Raw genomic sequence first — 24,605 nt, 5'->3', positions numbered from 1 at the left:
ACTTAGTCCTCCCCGCCCCCCAAGCCCAGCCCCTTACTGTGGTTATGCTACTTGTTTGAGATACAGTTGGGTTCATTTGCTTCTGTTTGTATGCAGTTTTAGGTCCCATCCCTTCTCATTGATTTAATTTTATTATTTGAATATGTGGAGGATTAACATGCCTCCGAAAGTCACAAGTGCACTCAGAGAAGCATCGTTCCCCCCTTTAATCCTCCTCATTTCTCCTCACTCCTTGTATCTGGCCAATTTCATTGTTTGCTGCTTACCCTTCCTGTGCTTCTTTTGCAAAAATTAAAGTAGATACACATATATTTCTTGTCTTCCTCTTCTTTTTATTACACAAAAGGCAGCACACTACCTATTCTCTTTAGCGTTTTACTTTTTTCACTTATATCCTGGAATCTCTCCTCCACTTTGCTATTTATTTAATGCTCTAATTATTGTATGTGTTATAGGCAATCTGTTTCTTTACTATTTAAAAAATTTTTTTTTGAATTTAGGAAAGTTTCTATTATTAGTTCTAATAGCTATCTTTGTTTTAAAAGCTTTTCTAGTACCTCCTGTTCTCTTTTTTAAAACTAACCACATGCTTTCAGTTTAAGATGGCACCCTTTTTTCAGAATCAACTTTAAAAATTTTCCCCTTTATCTCTTCTCCTCCCATTATTTTAATTGCATTGTTTCTATTTTGTTCATATACTATTCTTCTACCTATTTCCCAACACTGTTTTATTCTTAGTTCTACAATGAACATATTAAATGCTCGTTATCAGTCCTTTTGCTGAAGTTTCCTTCAATTCTCTCTTGGTTAAATGAGACATCCCTAGCAGACTCCTTGGGAAGGCTTGTGTGCACTAGAAGGACAGCTTGACTGTGTACAAAATCCTTGGTTCTGCCACACTGTTCCCATCTAACCTGTTAACTGGTTACTACAGTCTCCCATAAGACTGGAGATTTTCTGTGACCATCCTGATTGCAAAATAATCTGTCGTGTCATCAGACCTGTGTCAGATCACAGGTTCTGCTTTTGTTTTCAATATATGGTCACCAAACCTCTAAGCCTAGTGTTCTACACAAGAATTAGTGACAATAAAGTTTTATGTCAAGGCTTTTTGCTTTGGGGTGGGGGCAGGAAATAGTACCAGGACATCCTGACCCCATCACTGTACAAAACGTTGTGTGGAAGCTGAATTTAGATAGGGTTCCCAGAATATAAATAAATAGAACACTAATTGGGGAATGCCTCTGGGATGAGGCTACCATGAAAAGAAGCAGCTTTCACAGTTTAAAAAAGGTTACAGGCCTTCTTTCCCTTGTAACAGGTGACCGTATATTCCTAGCTCCTTTCCAGAACTTACTTCAACAAAAGGTCACTCATCTACAATCTCTTTAAAGCCTTTGAGATTTCACAGAGGGCTAGAGTGTCAGGGCTAGAAGAAATCTTAGAAGTGATCTAATCTACCCTTTCTTCCATTAACAGATGAAGGAATTGGTGGTGTTAAGACTTGGGTGGAAGGTGAAGTATTTGAAGCTTCCATGTGAAAGGTGAGGCTTATTAAAAATGTTTTGAAAAATTGTTTTGGTGCAGAAATGAACAAGGAATTAAAAAAATTTTTTTTAGTTCACCATTTAGTTTAATTGACTTAAATGAAACAGCTAAAAGTGCATCCCTCATCTTCTGTATAAAAATAAAAAATATTTTTAAGTTTCTGATTCAGATTTTTGAAAAAATTTAAAAAGTCTAACAAAATTGAAGTTCCTGTTTTTCCCTCTTATCTTAGTCCTCTCCTTCCTAGAGTTAACCATTATCATGAATTTAGTATATATTCAGTCTATGCTTTTACACTTTTGCGTCATATATATGTATTAATAAATATTATGTAGTTATTTTATAGAAATGATTAACATTATATAACACTCTAAAATTTGCTTTTTTTTTTTTTAAGGCAAACAGTACTTCAGTAAATCACCTTCTGCATGACTCTACATATGTGAGAGATTCTTTAATATATTTTATTACACATATATAATATTAGTCATATATGTTAATATTATATATATATATATATCTAGAAGAGGAATGAGATCATTGCTGAATTCATAGAGCACTTTTGACTTTATTAGATATTGTCTCATTCCCTCCCAAAGTGGAGGTCTCTGTTGTCCCATCTTCATCAACACTTCCTATTATTAGACTTAAAAATTTTTATAAACTAATTGGGGTGAAAGGTTATCTTATTGCCTTCTGTGCATCTTGATTAATGGTGAGCATTTTCATGTGTTTTTTGGCTATTAAGATTTCCTATTTTTTGTGAGTTACCTACTCATATCCTTTGCCCATTTTTCTTTCTTCTTTTTCTTTTTTTTTATTGAAACATAATTGATTATACGTATTTGTAGGGTACAGAGTTGACTATCAATACTTGTGTACAATATGTGATGATCAAATCAGGATAATTAGCATATCCATCATTACAAAACATATCATTTTTGTGTCCATTAACCAATTTCTCCCTAACCCCTCTTCCGCCTCCTCCTTTCCCACCTCTAGTAACCACAGTTCTATTCTTTCCTTCTGAAACTTCAACATATTATTGTGTTCCTCCGTCCTTCCTTCCTTCCTCCCTTCCTTCTTTCTTTCTCTTTCTTCCATTCCTCATATTTTCTATATTTCCTGGAACAATCTTTTTCCCTTTCCTGACTATCTTCTATTTATTCTTCAGATATCCTTTGTTTTTCTGGGAAGCATCCTCTAGGAGACTTTTTCTGATCCCTCAAATTTTGGGTGTGGTGTCCTTCCCATGTGCTCCCATCATGTACTCACACCCCCATCATTGCACTTGTTACACTTATTTTAATTGTCTCCATCCCTTAATACAACATAAAGTTGGGGGTAGGAAGGGCTCACGTCTCGTTCACTACTATATCCCCAGAGCCTATTTCAGTGCCTGGAACATAGCAGGTGCTCAAATCCTGTTGAATGAATGAATAAATATACAGGCACTATGCTAAGCAGCATGGGTACAGAGATAAAGAAGACACACCCCTAGCTCTTAAGGAACTATAAGTCTCACAGGAGGGAGAGACATGCACCCAAGTAACTGCAATGCTGTATTACAAGAACAAGCAGCAGAAATCTGTTCAAAGTGCAGATACAGGTTGAGCATCCCTAATCCGAAAATTAGAAATTAGAAATGCTCCAAAATCTGAAACCTTTTGAGGACTAACGTGATACAACAAGTGATGTTTGCACTGCAGAAAAAGTGTCTATCAATGACATGGTGAAAATGGGTAATGGGCTTATTGCAGGACTGGAGCAGCATCCATTCATAACAGAGTAAGAAGCCATGTCAGTTTGGGAGGGAGAGGGGGATGGGGAGAGATTGGACAAGGGGCATAAAGAATAATTACGATTTGTAGCAATACGTATGCTAGTAATATTGATTTGATCAACATATCTCAATGTTGAACTCCCAAAATATGTATAATCAATTTTAATTCAATAAAATTAAAAACAAACAAACAAATAAATAAATGGATAAAAAAAAGAAGAAATCATGTTAGTTTATAAGACCAAAGAGAGATTTCTAAGACAAAAATCCTTGTTAATGAGGCAGATGACTCTGGAGAAAACATTTAAAAAACTCATCCAGCAGAATGCCTCCTCATCCCTACAGGACCCCCTTCTTTATTCCACAACTGCTTCTGATGTTTCTTCTCACCTAAAAAAAAAACCCCACACAGTATAGTAACCTTTTAATCAAAACACAGCCTCATAGGTGGAGACTGAAAGCCTGCTGTTGATTGTTGGTGCTGCTGTTTAGCAGCTGATACAGGTATTCTGGTGATGCTGTGCTGCTCAGTTACCCTGTACACATTATTTTTCACTGTATGAATGGTATGTCGTATTTTTCGCTGTTACGTACTTACGTGTGGAAATGATTGCTTCTCAGTAGCATATAAATTCAGTCAGGAATGATGGTGACCAACCGACCACAGATTGTCCACATGGGTGGCTAAGATCGTGACACCTTTGCTTTCTGATGATCAATTTACACAAACTTTGTTTCATGCACAAAATTATTAAAAATATTGTATAGCATTAACTTCAGGCTATGTGTATCAGGTATAGATAAAACATAAATGAGTTTCATGTTCAGACTTGGGTCCCATCCCCAAGATATCTCATTATGTATATACAAATATGCCAAAATCCAAAAAAATCTGAAATCCAAGACATTTTTGGTCCCAAGCATTTTGGATAAAGGCTACTCAACCTCTATATGAAGTGGAAAGAGCTTGAATGGGTCAAATAAAACTCTACAAGAGATAGATGAACTGTATCTTGAAGTACGAGTAGGACTGTGTCAATCTGAGAAAAGTAAAGGGCATGCCAGACACAGAAGCAGCATATTTATTCAATAATCAATCCGACAAATATTTATTGAGCCCCTACTATGTGCCAAGTACTGTTGAAGGTGCTAGGATATATAACAGGTACAAAGGGAAACAGCCCTTGTAGAGTCCTTCACCACTCCCTGCAGAGGTCCTCTTTCTGTACTAACACATGTCATCCTGTGCCTCTGCAGCTCTCATGAGAATGTGGGTATTTACTGCATATGAAGTCCTGTGAAGTAGGTGACACTCCTCTCCTTGATCCAGGAGAACAGGGTCCTGGCTGTTTTTTGCACTGAAGAAGACTTGAGGGTTTGTGTTTCTCAATGTTCTGATCAAAGGCACACAGCTGTTACAAGAGAATGCCATGGAAATGTAATCTGACTGTCCCAAGGCACCGACAGGGCCTTACCACCTGTCTCAGGCCACAATCTGACTGAGGACTGTCTTTGGCTGACCACCCCTTGCATGGGTCAAATATTAACACTGGCATCCACTAAGGAAAATAACAAAGTAAGAAAAAATAAAAATGGAATAAAGGCTGGAGGAAGTCCATAAATCAACACACACCATTGTGCAGAGCTTTTATGGAGATCAGTAGAAAAAATGCAGGGTTATGTGGAGGTGAAAGATAAATCATTAAAGGGCTTGTTTTATGGCAAAACTGCAATTTGCACTTCTTGCAAGTTTTTGACTGATTCATATGAAGTGCTAGAAAGGAAATGAACTTCTTCCTTGTCTAATTGGGTTCTGCTTATTTGCCTAAGTCAACTTGGTATTTGTTTATTTATTTATTTTTCCTTTCTTAATTTTATTTTGTCAATATACAATGTGGTTGATTACTGTGACCCATTACTGAAACCCCCCTCCCTCCTCCCTCTCCCCCCTCCCACCCAGCAAGGTCCTTTCTGTTTGCTAGTCTTATCAACTACAAGGAATTATAGCTGTTAAGTCTTCTTCCCCCCCTCCGGTTTTTGTGTGTGTGTGTGTGAATTTATTTATTTGTTTTTAGCTCCCACCAATAAGTGAGAACATGTGGTATTTCTCTTTCTGTGCCTGACTTGTTTCACTTAATATAATTCTCTCAAGGTCCATCCATGTTGTTGCAAATGGCAGTATTTCATTCGTTTTTATAGCTGAGTAGTATTCCATTGTGTAGATGTACCACATTTTCCGTATCCACTCATCTGATGATGGGCATTTGGGCTGGTTCCAACTCTTGGCTATTGTAAAGAGTGCTGCGATAAACATTGGGAAACAGGTATACCTTCGACTTGATGATTTCCATTCGTCTGGGTATATTCCCAGCAGTGGGATAGCTGGGTCGTATGGTAGATCTATCTGCAATTGTTTGAGGAACCTCCATACCATTTTCCATAGAGGCTGCACCATTTTGCAGTCCCACCAACAATGTATGAGAGTTCCTTTTTCTCCGCAGCCTCACCAGCATTTATCGTTCAGAGTCTTTTGGATTTTAGCCATCCTAACTGGGGTGAGATGGTATCTCAGTGTAGTTTTGATTTGCATTTCCTGGATGCTGAGTGATGTTGAGCATTTTTTCATATTTCTGTTGGCCATTTGTATATCTTCCTTAGAGAAATGCCTACTTAGCTCTTTTGCCCATTTTTTCATTGGGTTGCTTGTTTTTTTCTTGTAAAGTTGTTTGAGTTCCTTGTATATTCTGGATATTAATCCTTTGTCAGATGTATATTTTGCAGATATTTTCTGCCACTCTGTTGGTTGTCTTTTCACTCTGTTAATTGTTTCTTTTGCTGTGCAGAAGCTCTTTAGTTTGATATAATCCCATTTCTTTATTTTTCCTTAGGTTGCCCATGCTTTTGGGGTTGTATTCATGAAGTCTGTGTCCAGTCCTATTTCCTGAAGTGTCTCTCCTATGATTTCTTTAAGAAGTTTTATTGTTTCATGGTGTATATTTAATTCTTTAATCCATTTTGAGTTGACTTTAGTGTATGGTGAAAGGTATGAGTCTAGTTTCATTCTCCTGCATATTGATATCCAGTTCTCCCAGCACCATTTGCTAAAGAGGCATTCTCTTCCCCAGTGTATAGGCTTGGTGCCTTTGTCAAAGATCAGATGACTGTAGGTGTGTGGGTTGATTTCTGGATTCTCTATTCTATTCCATTGATCAGTGTGTCTGTTTTTATGCCAGTACCATACTGTTTTGGTTATTATAGCTTTGTAGTATAGTTTAAAGTCAGGTAGTGTTATGCCTCCAGCTTTATTTTTTTGGCTCAGCATTGCTTTGGCTATGCGTGGTCTATTGTTATGCCATATAAATGTCTGGATAGTTCTTTCCATTTCTGAGAAAAATATCATTGGAATTTTGATGGGGATTGCGTTGAATTTGTATATCACTTTGGGTAGTATGGACATTTTCACAATGTTGATTCTTCCAATCCAAGAGCATGGGATATCTTTCCATCTTCTTGTGTCCTCTCTAATTTCTCTCAGGAGTGGTTTGTAGTTCTCATTATAGAGATTTTTCACATCCTTGGTTAACTCAATTCCTAAGTATTTTCTTTTTTTGGTGGCTATCGTAAATGGGCAGGCTTTCTTGATTTCTCTTTCTGCATGTTCCCTATTGGAGAATAGAAATGCTACTGATTTTTGTGTGTTGATTTTGTATCCTGCTACTGTGCTGAAATCATTTATCACCTCCAAGAGTTTTTTTTGTTGAGGCTTTAGGCTGTTCGATATAGGATCATGTCATCTGCAAATGGGGACAGTTTGACTTCATCTTTTCCAATCTGGATGCCCTTTATTTCCTTCTCTTCTCTGATTGCTCTGGCTAGTACTTCCAACACTATGTTGAATAGGAGTGGTGAGAGTGGGCATCCTTGTCTGGTTCCTGTTCTTAAAGGAAAAGCTTTCAGCTTTTCCCCATTCAAGATGATATTGGCAGTGGGTTTATCATATATGGCTTTAATTATGTTGAGATACTTTCTGTCTATACCTAACTTATAGAGGGTCTTTATCATGAATGAGTGTTGAATTTTATCAAATGCTTTTTCAGCATCTAGAGAGATGATCATATGGTCCTGTGTTTGATTTTATTAAAATGGTGTATCACGTTTATTGATTTGTGTATGTTGAACCCACCTTGCATCCCTGGGATGAATCCCACTTGATCGTGATGAATAATTTTACGTATGTGTTGCTGTATTCTGTTTGCTAGTATTTTAGTGAGGATTTTTGCATGTATATTCATGAAGGATATCGACCTGTAGTTTTCTTTTTTGGTTATATCTTTACCTGGTTTTGGTATCAGGATGATGTTTGCTTCATAGAATGAGTTTGGGAGATTTGCGTCCGTTTCAATCTCTTGGAATAGTTTGTAAAGAATCGGTGTCAATTCCTGTTTGAATGTTTGGTAAAATTCTACTGTGAATCCATCTGGTCCTGGGCTTTTCTTTGTTGGGAACCTTCTGATAACAGCTTCAATCTCCTTTATTGTTATTGGTCTGTTCAAATTTTCTACGTCTTCACGGTTCAGTTTTGGGAGCTTGTGTGTGTCCAGAAATTTATCCATTTCCTCCAGATTTTCAAATTTGTTGGCGTATAGTTGTTTATAGTAGTCTCGAATGATTCCTTGTATTTCAGATGAATCAGTTGTAATATCGCCTTTTTCATTTCTAATTTTTGTTATTTGAGTCTTCTCTCTTCTTTTTTTTTGTTAGCCATGCTAATGGTTTGTCAATTTTATTTTTCTTTTCAAAAAACCAACTTTTTGATTCGTTGATCTTTTGAATTGTTTTTTGGTTTTCAATTTCATTCAGTTCTGCTCTGATCTTAATGATTTCTTTCCGTCTGCTAACTTTAGGTTTGGATTGTTCTTGTTTTTCTAGTTCTTTAAGGTGAAGTGTTAGGTTGTTCACTTGCCATCTTTCCATTCTTCTGAGGTGAGCGTTTAATGCAATAAATTTCCCCCTTAATACTGCTTTTGCAGTATCCCACAGGTTTTGGTATGATGTATCATTATTTTAATTAGTTTCAATAAATTTTTTATTTTCCTGCTTGATTTCTTCTTGGACCCATAAGTCAATAAGTAGAATGCTGTTTAATTTCCATGTGTTTGTATAGTTTCCAGAGATTTGTTTGTTATTAATTTCTAGTTTTAATCCATTATGGTCTGAGAAAATACATGGGATAATTCCAATTTTTTTGAATTTGTTGAGACTTGATTTGTGACCTAATATGTGATCTATCCTTGAGAATGATCCATGTGCTGATGAGAAGAATGAATATTCTGAGGTTGTTGGGTGGAATGTTCTGTAGATATCTGCCATGTCCAATTGGTCTAGAGTATTGTTTAGATCTTGTGTTTCTCTGCTGATTCTTTGCCTAGATGATCTGTCCAATATTGATAGTTGGGTGTTCAGGTCCCCTGCTATTATGGTATTAGTGTCTATTTCCTTCTTTAGGTCTAATAGAGTTTGTTTTATAAATCTGGCTGCTCCAACGTTGGGTGCGTACATATTTATGATTGTTATGTCTTCTTGATGGATCAGTCCGTTTATCATTATGTAGTGTCCCTCATAGTCTCTTTTTATGGTTTTTAGTTTAAAGTCTATTTTGTCAGATATAAGAATAGCTACTCCAGCTCGTTTTTCTTTTTTTTCTTTCTTTTTTTTTTTTTTTGTCTTTTTTGTGACCTGCACTCAGCCAGTGAGTGCACCGGCCATTCCCATATAGGATCTGAACCCACGGTGGGAGCGTCGCTGTGCTCCCAGCACTGCACTGTCCCGAGTGTGCCACGGGCTCGGCCCCAGCTCGTTTTTCTTTTCTGTTTGCATGGTAAATCTTTTTCCATCCTTTCACTCTTAGTCTATGTGAATCTTTATTGGTGAGGTGGGTCTCTTGAAGGCAGACTGGTCTTTTCAATCCAGTCAGCCAGTCTGTGTCTTTTGATTGGGGAATTAAAGCCTTTTACATTAAGAGTTGTTATTGAAAAATGTTGATTTATTCCTAGCATTTTATTGATTGTTGTTTGGTTGTCTTAGGTGTCTTTTGTTCCTTGGTTTCTGATTTACTGTTTGTTTTCTGTGTTTGTTGGTTCCTTAGGTTGTAGATAGCCTTTTTGTTTGTTTGTTTTCTCTTCATGAATGCCATTTTTATTATACTAGTGGGTTTAGATTTTTCTTGAATTTTTATGGCAGTGGTAGTTATTTTTCAGGAGCCAAACCCAGTACTCCCTTGTGAATTTCTTGTAAGGGTGGTCGTATGGTGGTGAACTCCCACAGTTTTTGTTTGTCTGAGAAATATACTATTTGCCCTTCATTTTGGAAGGATAGCCTTGCAGGGTGGAGTATTCTTGGCTGACAGTCTCTGTCTTTTAGTATTTTGAATATATCATCCCATTCCTTTCTGGCTTTTAGGGTTTGTGATGAAAAGTCTGATGTTAGCCTGATTGGGGCTCCCTTATAGGTGATTTGATGCTTCTCTCTTGCAGCTGTTAAGATTCTCTCTTTGTCTTTGAGTTTTGCCAATTTGACTATAACATGTCTTTGAGAAGACCTTTTTGGGTTGAATACGTTTGGAGATCGTTGAGCTTCCTGGATCTGAAGATCTGTGATTTTTCCTATACCTGGGAAGTTTTCCGCCACTATTTTGTTGAATATGTTTTCAACGCAATCTCCATTTTCCTCCCCTTCTGGAATACCCATGACTCGGATATTTGAGCGCTTAAGGTTTTCTGATATCTCTCTCAGATTTTCTTCAATGCCTTTGATTCTTTTTTCTTTTTTTTTTTTGTCTGCTTGTGTTATTTCAAATAGCCCATCTTCAAGTTCAGAGGTTCTCTCTTTGACTTCGACAAGCCTGCTGGTTAAACTCTCCATTGTGTTTTTTATTTTGCTGAATAACTTCTTCTGCTCAGCAAGTTCTGCTACGTTTTTTTCAGGGCATTGATTTCGTTGTACATTTCCTCTTTCAGGTCCTGTATACTTTTCTTCATTTAATCATGATGTCTAGCTGAGTTTTCTTGTGTCTCATTCAGTTTCCTTAGAATTATCACTTGAAATTCCTTGTCAGTCATTTCAAGGGCTTCTTGTTCTATATGATCTAGAGCTTGAGATTTATTATCTCTGGGTGGTGAACTTTCTTGATTTTTCGTATTTCTGGTATCTTTTCTTTGATGTTTATTCATTGTGGCAGGGGGTTTCACAGTCCACAGGTTTGACACTATTGTCTGACTAAGATGTTGCTGGGGTTGCCAATTTGGTATGGCTACCTCAGTGACTACTCAGTTGGCCACTAGTGCCTTGCATGTGTGGTTACCTTGGGCCTTGGGCCTCTCCGGGGAGCCACCTCTCTGGTCAGCTTGGACTCTGCCGGGCTGCTGAGTGACGGGGCGGTACCACAGGGTGTTGCTCTTGCCACTGCTGCTTCCCCCGCTGCCTCCGCCGCCACCAGCTCCTCTGCTGTTGCCGCTGCTGCTGGTCCTCCACTGCTGCCGCTGCCGCCGTTACCGCTGGCATCGCTTCCGCTGCTGTCAAGGGCTCTGCTGATGCCGCTGCCACTGCCGCCAGTTCCTCCACTGCTGCCACTGCTGCCGGCTCCGCTGCCGGCGGTTGCTCCACTGCCGCCGCTGCCACTTCCGCAGGCGGGTGCAGCGTTGCGCAGTCACTGACTGCAAGTCGCGGTGGCTCCAACCTTTCTAGGGGCCCGCTCTGGGGTTGGGCTGGGCCAAGTCGCTACCTTTTCTTCTTTCCAAGTAGGCACTGTGATTTCTTCCAGTCCCTGGGGCCACTTGTGTCTTGAATTTCCACCGCTGCCGCTGCCTTCAGACCGCCATCTTGCCGCTGGAATGAGCACAGGTGATCTGAAATTGCCTCAGGCTTCCTTCCCTGGGCCATCGGCGTGTGTCCTCAGGGTGGCAACTTATCGCTTCTCGGCCTTTTGGCTGAGATCAAGTGCAACTTGGTATTTAAAACAAGCCCTATTCTCCAGACGACTGGCTGCAGGGACCAGCAGAAGGTTTTTAATTTTAGAGACAGAGGAGAGATGGAGGAAGGACAGAGTTTACCATTTAAAAATATTTCTTTACATTTTTTCTTTTAATTTTGTTTGTTTTAATTTTTAAGTTATATATGCAATAGTTTAAAGAGATTAATAGCTTCACAGTAAACAGCAGCAGTTCTCCATTCACTTTAATCTCATCCCTCCACCCCCAGCCACCCTCGCCTTTTTGCTGATTCATTTCATGTTTACACGTTACACTTCTAAATACAGTGTTTGCATTACTCCTTGAATTTTCAATTTTATGCACCATATATGTATATACATATATACATATTTATATGCATTTATATATACACAGACATATATATTTAGTTTTGGATAGTAATTCTTTATTCCAGAAGAAAATGGAATAATATCTTTATGGTGCTCAGTAAAGAAAACGTGAGCTAAAGATGTTATATCCGGCTTAACTGACTTTAAAGAATAAAGCCCACAAACTTGTCAACATGAAAGAACTCAAAAACTTATTTCTGTTTTTTAATTTAATTTTTAAATTTTATAAGTTGATTAATTAATATATATGTATTTAATTTGTTATACATACTCACAGGGCACAGAGCTGACTATCAGCATCTGTGCCCAAAATGTGATGCTCAGATCAACACTATCAGCGTTTTCCCACCACCGTGAATCCCAATTAGTCCCCGTGTTCCCCACCCAGCCTCTCTCCAATTCCCCGCCCCCTCATCTCGTTCTCCCCCAAGCAACACTAGGTCTGCTCTCTCCCTCTGCAAGTCTAACACACCACTGTGGTTTCCTTCCTTCTTTCTCTCTTAGCATTCACTTATGACTGAGGACATTTAGGCTAGTTCAATATCTTGGCGATTGTACTTACAGCCACAATGAACGTGAAAGTGCCTGTATCCTTTTGACATGATGATTTCCATTCCTTTGGGTGTATAACCAGAGGTGGGATTGCTGGATCATATGGTAGATCTATCTGCAGTTGTTTGATCAAGTGGGATTCATCCCTGTATACTGTTTTCCATAGTGGCTGTACTAATTTATAGTTCCATCAACAGTACAGAAGAGTTCCTCTTCTCCACATCCTCGTCAGCATTTGTTATTCTCAATCTTTTTGATTATAGCCAGTCTACCTGGGGTGAAATGATATCTCAATGTTGTTTTGATTTGCATTTTTTATGTACTTGCTGACCATTTGTATGTCTTCCTTCAAAAGATGTCTATTCAGCTCCTTTACCCATTTTTAAGTTGTGTTATTTGGTTTTTTTCTGTGTAGCTGTTTGAGTTTCTTGTATATTCTGAGTATTAATCCCTTGTTGGATGTGCAGTTTGCAAATATTTTCTGCCATTCTGTAGGTGTCTTTTTACTCTGTTGATTGTTTCCTTTGCTGTGCAGAACTTTTTAGTTTTATATAACCCCATTTATTTATTTTTTCTTTTGTTACTTGTGCTTTTTTTGGGTCTTATTCATAAAGTCTTTGCCCAGTCCTACTTCCTGAAGTGTTTCCTTTAGTAGTTTCATAGTTTCAGGTCTTATACTTAAGTCTTTAATCCATTTTGAGTTGATTTTGGTATATGGTGAGACATATGGGACTAGTTTCATTCTTCTGCATATTGATATCCAATTTTCCCAGCACCATTTATTGAAGAGGCAGTCTTTTCACCAATGTATGTTCTTGTTGCCTTTGTCAAAGATCAGTCGGCTGTGAGTCTGTGGTTTTATTTCCAGGTTCTCTCTTCTGTTCCATTGGTCTGAGTTTTATGCCAGTATTTTTATGCCAGTACCATGCTGTTTTGGTTACTATTGCTTTATAGTATAATCTGAAGTCAGGTAGTATTAATCCTCTGGCTTTATTTATTTATTTTTGCTCAGGATTGCTTTGGCTATGTGGGGCCTTTTGTTGTTTCATATAAATGTTAGGATTGTTTTTTCAATTTCTGTGAAGAACGTCATTAGTATTTTGATGGGGATTGCATTGAATCTGTAGATTGCTTTGGGTAGTATAGACATTTTCACAATGTTGATTCTTCCAGTCCAAGAGCACAGAATGTCTTTCCACCTTTTTGTGTCTGCTTTAATTTCTTTTAGTAGTGATTTGTACCTCCTTTGTAGAGATCTTCACTTCCTTGGTTAACTTTATTCCTAGGTATTTTATTTTTTGACTATTATAAATGGGCATACTTTCATGATTTCTTTTTCTGCTAGTTTGTTACTGGATAATAAATATGCTACTGATTTTTGGGTGTTGATTTTGTATCCTGCAACTCTACTGAAATTGTTTATCAGCTCTAAGAGTTTTTTGATAGAGGTTATGGGTTTTTTTTTTTATATAGGATCATGTCATCTGCAAACAGAGACAGTTTGACTTTGTGTTTGCCTATCTGTATGCCCTTTATTTCTTTCTCTTGCCTGATTGCTCTGCCCAGTACTTTTAACACCATGTTAAATAGGAGTGGTGAGAATGGGAATCCTTGTCTTGCTCCCATTCTTAAAAAAGCTTTTGGCTTTTCCCCACTCAGGATGATATTGCAGGTGAATTTGTCATATAGGGCTTTTATTGTATTGAGATACTTTCCTTCTATACCTAATTTGCTGAGAGTCTTTATCATGAAGGGATGTTGAATTTTGTTGAATGCTTTTTCTGTGTCTATTTAGATAATCATATGGTTTCTGTCCTTGATTTTCTTGATGTGGTGTATCACATTTATTGAGTTGCATATGTTGAACCATCCTTGTCTCCCTGGTTTGTCTATTGTGTTTATCTTCTCAGAAAATCAACTTTTTATTTCATTGATCTTTTGTATCATTTTTTGGGTCTATATATCATTTAGTTCTGCTCTGATCTTAATTATTTCTTTCCATTTACTAACTTTGGGGTTGGATTGTTTTTGTTTTTCTAGTTCTTTGAGGTGTGGTGTTAGGTTGTGTATTTGAAATCTTTTTATTAGGCATTATATTGACTTCCCACTGTGGCAGAAATAATTTATTTCTCCTTACTACTCCTTCCGCAATGTCTTAATAGTGTTACATTTTAATTTTACTTAGCACATTATTCATTGTTTACATCAGGATGATGAAAACGCTATTCATAGCTGAGCCATGTAATAAACTGCAACCATGTTTCCTTTCCTGCACAAATTGTAATTTTTTCCTAGGGGTAAATATTTCCATTGCTTTGTTTGCTTGATTTTCTATGTACTCATCTCTTATTCAACCCCCAACTTTGCCAAGGCTCTAAGACTTCCCTCAAGATGTTCAGATGCATCAGGTTACCTGGTGGTTTGCATTTACCCAAAGGCATTTTTCATGGTCTTCTGACCTGCTCCAATCTGGACTGGTTGCCCTTTAGTATGGGTACACAGAAGTCAAATTGAGATGTCCATTCACTATCATCTTGGTATTCCCCTGGCCTCTCCTGTTTCCTGAATCCCATGTCTTCTCTCCTGGCTAACCCCCTCATTTTGGTGGAGCAATCCTCTGGGGCTGAATCTACGGGAGGTGAATTATTTGAATCCAAGGGTGTCTGAAAATATCTTTATTCTACTCTTTCATTTGTTTGATAGTTGACTGAGCATAGAATTCTAAGTTATCTGTAGTTTTTCTTAAGAATTTTAAAGTAATTTCTCCATTGCCCTCTAGTTTTCAGTATTGCTGACAAGAAGATGGAAACCAATTGAATTTTTTCTGCTTTGCTTATTTTCTTCTCCCTGTGTAATTCCCATTTTCTTCAAATTGCTTTTCTTCTGTTTATTTTGGACTCAACTTCCACATTTTCTGTTAATGTTTGTGTGTAGGACTAAAAACTGATAAGACTCTCTGAGTACATGAGGGAGGCTTGTTGACTCTATGTTGCTTTGTAAGATGAAAAGTTGGGGCTGTTTCTTTGGGGGAACTCCAATGTCAGTACCCCTTTCCCCTTGGGCTGCTCAAATTCCCCAGAAGAGGCTCTCCCAACCTTCTGCCCGGAGCTTCAGGCCAAGGCCTCTCTTCCATTCTTCTGAGAGCTGAGTAAGGGAAGAGGGCTGGGGTGGGAGAAAAGCTCGCCAATCATATATACATTCTTTTAAATCCCCTTTTCAGTAAATCACTTCTGCCTTCAACTTTGCCTGTATTCTCCCAGACCAGGGATTCTCTTCAGGGAATAAAACTCCAGTCTTCTGTTTGGGAGTGGGGAAGGCAATTATTGGCTGTGTCAAGGTTAGGGAGCGGGGAGGGATCTTGGAACCTAACAATTGCTTTAAAAGCTCTCAACCAGTTCTCTTTATTTTAGCAGCTCGGATCTTGATCCCCACCGCCACCAATTTGAACAGTGTATAAATCAGGTTGGCTCTGGGCTTTCCCTACTACCAGTTTTGGATTCAGCTTTCTTAGCTTTGCTGAATCAGTTATGCCTGTCCTTTTGCTTGGATAGCTTCCAACATTTATTTGCTACTTTCTTCTCTCAGTTCTCCTTGTCCTCATATGCCTTAAAAAAAAATCCCTCTATTGTCATTTTAGTAGAAGTTTGAGAGGGATTAAAATTAGAAATATGTGTTCGATCTACTATTATTATTATATTAACCCAGAAGCCCAGAAAACTTTTAACTTGATGGTAAAGAGATGCTATTTCTATTATTGAATTTCAAACCCCAATTGAAGACAAGAAATTAGCAAGCAGATAGCATGGACTCTGGAACCAAACCTGAGATTAAACCCTGTGTCTGTCATTTGCTAGGTTTCTGACCTCTTGAAATTTACCTAACCTCTCTCAGCCTCAGTCTTTTTTATCTGACAATAGAGATAATAATATAGCTAATTTATGAGCTTAAACTATATATACATATATAATGTGCTTCTTATATTGTCTAAATTCTAGAACATAGTGAATGTTCAATAAGACAAGATAACTTGGGTGCACATGAAAGGACAGTCAGCAAAGAGAACCCACAGTATATGACTTCATGACCCTCTGACTGCATGTTGTTGAGAATCTATTACATACCAGGCACTGTGCTAAGCACTGGGTATATAATGCAGAACAGAACATGTATAAGGTTAGCCTTCAAGGAGTTTGGAGTATGGCGGGGGAGAAAACAATAAATAAGCACAAGTAATATGTAATTAAAATTTGTGGTAAGTGCTAGAAAGAGAAAGAACAAAATGTTATGAAAGGGAATAAGAAGGGAGAATTAGTTTGGATCAGTCTGTTGGGAAAATCTCTTATTGAGTGAGAAGACTGCAAATGCCAAATACAGACTAATGTCAGCATGGATCAGTAAAATCCACATACCTTTTAACCATTCAAAGTACATTAATATTAACCTGTGACATACAGGTCAAAGTGATTAGAGATGTGACCTTGCTTTCAAGTCATATAACTTCTCCTGGCCTTAATGTCCTCATCTACAAAATACAGGTTGGACAAAATAATCTCTTGACTCACAGCTTCTGGAAGTCTATGAAAATTTAGAGCAGAACATTATAAACAAGTTTAAAAATTAAGAGAACAGACTTTTTTTCCCTTTAGTCTCTACTATATAGTTTTATTACTGAATTTAATCTTTCTTTTTTTTAGAAAATGATAAATACTGTTTAGAAGTGATAAAGCCAGGAGTGAAACATTCTTCCTCCCCCACTAACCTCCACTGGGATGTCCATCACTACTTCAGACTGTTTCCTCCGGCATCCATCCACAATTTTTGCATATTACTTTTATAATAAAAAGTTAATTTTATTTGCATACAATAATGTTAGTCAAGATAAATAATAACAAAAGCAAATTATCTCCGTTTTATTCTTAAAGAGAGAAGAGAGCTATCCATTTGATTAGAAAGTTTGTGTGGAGATAGTTCTAGCTAGTAATTATATTTTGCTGCAACCAAATTGCCTGTGAAAGTTTATTCTGTTAGTTTTAAAAGATGTGACAGCAAGGTCATGTTTCAGTCTCTGATAACCATATAAAATATTCATAAAAAGAAATGCTGTACTTTATCAGCAAGGTATTTCTTTTTGTAATGAGTTCAGGGGCAGGTTTCTTTGAAAAACATTTTTTTCTAACATTTTTCAGTAATTAGTAGAATGGAAGATTTATCAGCCTTGGAAGATGGATGATAGATCCCCATCCTTGTCTAATATTTTTTTTCTCTTTTAACTTGGTTTTATTTTGGTTTTACTACATTCTATGAATTATAAGAAGATCAGTAGTAGATACACACACACATATATATATATATATGAGGGTATTTTTAAAAGTTTGTGGAAAAATAGAATTAAAAGCTAATACAAATCATTCCATGAACTTTTTGAAATACCCTTGTATATCTGTATTTCCATTGAATGATGTATTTTCAAATAATCAAATATTATCAGTGCTATCAAACCATAATCAAATTCTATCAGTGCTATGCTAGTTCTTTGAGATGTTTAGGTAGGGTTTCATGATATTGTGTTGTTGATAAAACTTTAAGGGACAGAGGAGGTTCCATGAATGTTGTAGGCTGGATCAATGCCTGGGTGTCATGGAGTTGCTGCCAAGGTTTGTGATCCTTATTCATACCATGTGCAGCCTATGGACTGAATACATAATATTGATTACTATTTTTCAAGTATTTGTAAATGCTATAGGGTTTAATATAATGTGAATTCATTTAAAACTATTAAACTATTTTGTCAGTATGCATTTTGCCAATAAATATTTTCTACAAGATTGGGAATCATTTATGCAGTGAAATGACCACTTAATCTAGAATATGTATTTTTAAATGACCATAAATATTGCTTTAAATATAAAATGTAAGATTCCAGGGGCTGACTGGTTAGCTCAGTTGGTTAGAACTTGGTACTGATAACACTAAGGTCTGGATTTGATCCCGGTATTGGCCAGCTGCCAAAAATAAACAAACAAACAAATAAACAAACAGATAGATCGATAAATAAATAAATAAATAAATAAAAATGTAAGATTCCATTCTGGGTTGATCATTTAGTTGTATGGCTCATTTACCTTTCCTTATTTAAAAAATAGAGACAGTAATGCAAACTGCACTTATTCCTACAGAAACTTTGAGTCTCAAGTGCTTTGAAGCCACATACTTTAAAAATATTAGACGCTACTATAATGATAGCAATTATCACAATTGTTCATATAATGATATAAAGCATAATGAGAGAGTTATAAAAAATAATTCACCCTATCTTTCAACCTCAGGGTCAGAGAGTCAGGTTCAACTTTCCTGATTTTTAAGTTTATAAAAATATATTTTGCTGTTTATTTCAATAATAATTTATTTAAAAAATAGAAGTAAAATTTCTGGGTCAGCATGACTGAAGGAGTGCATGCAGAAATCTTCACCTTCTGTACTAAATACATAGGAATGAGAGATAAAATATTAAACAATACATATAATCACATTAAAAGCAACTGAAAAAACCCACAATAGATAAATCCAGAGAGGGAAACTACAGAGATAGCAGGACCTAAAGACACCTAATTCTCAGGAAGCTGGGGCTGGAAACAGGATGAAGACTTCAATGCCTTCATGAGATCAAGAGTTAAATAAACATGCCCCAGTCATGATGAGGATGGAGATCAGGGTTTTTCTTCAATATGGAGACAAGGACTATTGTATTAGTCGGTTTCTGTTACTTATATCAAAATACCTAAAACTGGGTAATTTTTAGGAAAGCAAAATTTACCGCTTATGGTTTCAGAGGCTAGGAAGTCCAAAGTCCAAGGAATACATCTGGTGAAAGCCTTGTTAGTGGCGACAGTGATGCAGGAGTCTCACATGGTGAGAACGGTAGAGCAGAGAGAGAGATATAGCTCCTCATGTGCTCTCCTTTTAAAGCCCTCAGAACCATGCCTATGACCACCATTAAACAATTCACTATGAAGGTTCCTCACAATCTAATCATCTCTTCAAGGCCCCACCTTTCAATTACCGTAGTAGGATTTCCCACCCTCAACAGTTACAGTTGGTATTAAACTTCAATGACTTGGGTGGGGGGTGGTGGTGGGGGGCATTCAATCCATTGCAACCATTTTCTGTGCTTTCAAATATCAAACTGTGTCCTGTGTTTAAATGGCAAGTGAAATAAATCCTCCTCCCATGTGAAACCTACTGCTATCCGAGCCTGGTAGAAGTTTTTATGTGCAACTAGAATTTGAGCTTATACAATATACAGTGGCTGTAATTAGGTAACCTAAATCGGTGGGAGTTCCAAAGCAAGACTGTAGTATATGACTTGTTTTGAGGCCAGACAATTGGTGAGGCAAGACTGAGGTACATTTGACACTGCTCTACATTCAGGGCAAATACAGGAGAAACCCTTTACTGAAGATGAACTCAAACAAAAAGAACATGAGGATGTTCAGTATCATAAAAAACAGAATCTATAAATAAAAAGATTCACAACAAAGGAAAGAGAGCTAATAGAATAATCTGAAAAGGCCTTGAAGTTTAAAATTGTCAAAAAAACAACAAACGAACTCTGCCAAAAGCAAAATTATTATCAACAAAACTAGGTGTTATGAAAGCAGAAGAAGCAGATCTAAAAAGTAACTATTGGAAATCTTGAAAATAAAATATAGTCATAAAACTTAAAAATATAATGGATGGGCTAAATAGTAATTCCGAAAGAACCAAAGAGAGAATGAATTGGAAAATAGGACAGAAGAAATCTCCCAGGATACAAAGACAAATAAAGAGATGTGAAAAATAAAAGAGCATTTGAGAAATATGGAAGACAGACTGAAATGCAAAGCCACGAAAGAAGTTAAAATCTTAGACATCAGTAGCAAGAAAGGACAGATTACCTACAATGATCCATCAATCAGATCAATAGCAGACTCCTCAGCCATAGCACTAGGAGGCAGAAAACAATGGGGTTAGAGTTATTGCTTTAAAGTACTGAGAGGAAATAAATGTGAAGAAAATTTGATAGAAAAAGTATCGTTGAAAAGGGAAGTCTGAAGAAAGCACATTTCAGGTATATGAGGACTAAAAAGGCTTAATATCTACAGACTCTTATTGAAAGAGCTATTGAAAGATGAACTTTAGTAAGAAGAAAAGTGAACCTAGAAGGAAGAAGTGGGATGCAAGAATCCTGAGTATGACAATAAATCTGGAAGATAACTTGATGAATAATTGTTTGTGTAAATAATAATAAGCTTTCAAAGAACAGAAATTGAATATACAGCTTCCAAATCAATAAAGAGAAAAACAAATGAATGAACAAATAAACAAACAACAACAAAAACAACTTAATGACACCAGGCAGTAAAGGGAAAAAAAAAAAAAAAAAAAAAGTGGCAAATAGAAAACACAAAATAAGCTGTTAGAAACATTTCAGAATAATCAAATCAAATCAATATATATGGGTTGAAACTACTCATTTGAATATAAACACAGACTGAATTTTAAAAATTTAGATATGTTCAGCTTAGAGAGATACATATGAAATAAAATTATATAGAAATGTTGAAAATAAAGGGATTTAAAGTTACCAGGTGAACACTAATCAAAAGACAGCTAGTACAGCATTATTTAAACCAGATAATATAAAATATAGTTAAAAATATTTAACAACAAGAAAAAAAGTATCCTCAAATAGGTAAAAATCTCACCAGAAATGTAAAAATATGACAAGGCTCAAATATATAAATAAAAACATTCAGAATTATGAGGGAAAACGTGTAAACCTTTAGTTACTTTGATAGATTTTAATATACCTTGCATGAAGCTATATGACAAATATTTTGAGAATTATTAATTTTTGTGTAGTAGAAACATTTTAATTATTTTTTGCTTTTTAAAATTTTTAAATTTTCTCAAAAAAAAATCCACAACAATTACATTGTTTGCTGCTCAATTTCAACAGCAGAGAGAACCATCCCTTTAAAGCACGTTATATGCCAACCTAATAAACAGCTGTCAGACCAGCTTAGTGGTAGGAAGCGTAGAATATACTATTCTTAGATCAAGAAATCCTGAGTAGTTCAAATTACTACAGCTCTTGTAAACACCACCATCTTTTCTGAACATAGGCTGAAGAAAGTGTAGAACGTTTTATTTTTAAAACATTCATTTGACTCTCCAGAGTCAAAGCTGTTACATTCATTCATATATTTATTCAAACTTTTTTGTGAAGTACCCACTACAGACTGTGTACTACATGACTAGACACTGAGTCTCCAGAGGTGAGAGAGATATTTCCTTTTCTTCAGGAGGTACTGTAGATTGGATGTCCCCTCAACATCATTGAGGCTTAATCCCCACTGTGACTGTTGAGGGTGGGAAATCCTATTACGGTAATTGAAAGGTGGGGCATTGAAGAGGTGACTAGATTGTAGGACCCTGCAGTACTGAATGGATTAATAATGGTGGTCAGGGGCATGGTTCTGAGGGCTTTAAAAAGGGAGAGAATGAGGAGGTTACTCGCTGTCTCTCCTCTGCTATCTTTTGCCACGTGAGACCCCTGGGTCACTGCTGCCACCACCAAGAAACTCACTAGATGTGTTCCCTGCACTGTGGACTTCCTAGCCTCCAAAAACTGTAAGCAATAAATTTTGTTTTCTTTATAAATTAGCCAGTTCCATGTATTTTGTTAGAAGCAACAAGACTAATACAGGAGGGAAAGTGGACAAAAAGGTCAGTGAGGACTATATGTTGAAATCTATACTAAATAGGGCTGCATAGATCACAGAGTTCCATCTATCCTACTCTTAAGTACCAGGGAATGTGACACTTGAATTAAGTACTGTTGTTAATCAGCAAATAACGGTGGGAACTGGTGGAGGAAGGAAGGAGGACATTCTAACCAAAGGCAATGCCATATGCAAACACAGAGACAAAGTCAGAGACGAACTGCAAGTTTGGAATTGCTGCAGAGGAGCGCAGTGAGTTTAGAATCTAGTTCATCATAGGATCTCACCTCGGAAGATTTAGAACTTAATCTGGGAGCTAGAGAAACCACTCAAATAAGGAACGAGATGCTTTCTACATGGAGTGCAGAGAAGCCAGTTTCTACTTGGATCCCCATTGAAAGTTAATTGCTAGAAACCACAATATGCTGCACTTATCTGTGCAAGGACACTGATATTGTGGGGCCTCAGCTTGAGTCTGTGTGTCCAAGATTTGTCAGCGCATGTCCATATGCAATGGAGCAGACCTGATAGAAGGTGGTTTGCTCTGGGAACTCAGGCACCTCCTGAGACACAATTAATGCAGAGACAAGGAAACTGATGCTTAGTATTTCTATGTATTCCCTGGCTGAACTTCCCTATGAAGTCATGTCTGGGCAGAGACTGGCATGAGAGCAAGGTAGTATGCCTTAGCACGGTGATTCATTACTTAACTACGGAGATACATTCAGAGAAATGTGGCATTAGACGATTTCGTCATGTGTGTGTACTTACACAAACCCGGATGGTATAGCCTATTACACACCTAGCCTCTTCCTCTAACCACTGTTGTATATGTGGTTCTTCATTGGCCACGTATATCATTATGAGGTTCATGACTGCAGTTGTGAAGGTTAATTTTATGTCAACTTGACTGGCTTAAGTCATACCCGGATAGCTGGTAAAACATGATTTGTGGGTGTGTCTTGGAAGAGATTAGCATTTGAATCAGTGGGCCGAGTAAGAAGATCACCCTCTCCAGTGTGGGCAGGCATCATCCAATCCACTGAGGGCCCATAGAACAAAAAGGTGGAGGAAGGGTGAATTTTGAATTCTCTCTTCTTGAGCTGGGACATCCATCTCCTGCCCTTGCATATTGGAACTCCTGTTTCTCAGGTATTCTCAGGCCTTTGGACTAGAAGTGAATTACACCACTGGCTTTCCTGGTTCTTCAGCTTGCAGATGGCATACTGTGGGACTTCTTGGCCTCCATAATCATGTAAGCCAATTCTCATAACAAATCTCCTCTTGTGTAGCTATGTGTATTCTATTAGTTCTGTTTCTCTGGAGATCCCTTACTAATACAGGACTCTTCAACAGGGTGTGACACACAGAAAGAGGCATACTTCCCCACCCTCACTCCCCATTTTGCTCCAAGTAAGTGTACTTTGGTACCTGCAATGGCCACAAGCTGTGAGACCCAGTGTAGGTGGCCGCAGAGGAAGAGAACCTTGTCGGCATGGCCAATACCCAAGGCAAGCGGTTGTGGTGCTTGGCTGATGTGACTGTGTGTGGAGGAATTGGCAGGGATGTCTGGTGCGTGTGTTGGTATCCAATGGGAGTGGCAGGACTGCAAGGATGACGGTAAATGCCTGATAAGGGCTATAATATCTAGCAAAAGAAAAATAGAATAGGAGAGGAGGAAGAAAGTGTTAGCTGATGGGTCTTTTGTTAGGACAAAAGGTGTACCCTGTTGAAGACACAGGGTGGCCTGAGAGATGTGTGTGTGGGGTTTTTTGTTCTACACTGGCAATGGGGGCAAGAACCAATGAAACGCAAGCTACATAGAGTAGGCCTGAGCCACTTCTTCTGGATAAGCTGCCCAAATTCCCGGAATACTAGCCCTGGGCAACTCCACATTCACTCTTACTGTAAAAGTGTAAAAGGTTAGGTTACTCCCCTGCCTGTCGAACAAGTGCCCATTTGCCCTCTGAGTTTGCGCATCCCTAATCCAGAAGGAAACCTAGCCTGTAGTTTGCATCCGGCTAATCTTCCACGTTGCTGTGACCAGGCACTTTCGTTTTCTCTTTACCTTTACAGAGAGCAGAGATGGATTTTCATGATTCTTTATGACTCTGTGCTCTCTCCTTTAATAGCCAGAGGCTAAAGCCAAATGAACTCGTTAGTAGTGAACAGCAAGCAATTTTGTCTGATCATTATTATTCTAGCTGTTACAGCAATTGTGTTATTCAGACTGACAGATTCTCCAAAGAGATTCAGTGAAAACACCCTTGATCAAATTCACTAAGGAACAGAATGTTTCAAGTGGGTATGTCTGGCTAGAGTCTCCCTGAACAGTTCAGTAACAGCACATCAAAAGACTACTGAATTTTTATTTCCCATCAGAAAAATAACAGAGCCAATCTGAAATCTGGGAGTGTTTTGAGGGCAGATGGTACTAGCCTAGTAGTAAACATATTTTTGGCTGCTTCTTTCCCCCTCCCTTCAGTAGCTATGTTCAATGTGGTGAGAGAAGGCCATTTGTTTGCAGAATCTTATTATAGAGCAGAATATACTTGAGAAGAGGAATTTAATTGGTTCCAAG

General features: G+C 37.6%; 1 long non-coding RNA gene across 1 annotated transcript; it reads left to right on the top strand.

Moving 5' to 3' along the window:
* Positions 1–1,319: 1,319 nt before the first annotated feature.
* On the top strand, positions 1,320–23,274 carry LOC134375488 (uncharacterized). Its single transcript, XR_010023397.1, has 3 exons — positions 1,320–1,368; positions 1,480–1,544; positions 23,187–23,274. It is a non-coding gene; the product is annotated as an uncharacterized LOC134375488 (long non-coding RNA).
* The last annotated feature ends 1,331 nt before the right edge of the window (positions 23,275–24,605 follow it).

The sequence above is a fragment of the Cynocephalus volans genome, chromosome 4 (genome assembly GCF_027409185.1).
Source record: "Cynocephalus volans isolate mCynVol1 chromosome 4, mCynVol1.pri, whole genome shotgun sequence".
NCBI lineage: Eukaryota > Metazoa > Chordata > Mammalia > Dermoptera > Cynocephalidae > Cynocephalus > Cynocephalus volans.
This window is presented reverse-complemented; position numbering and strand designations above follow the sequence as displayed.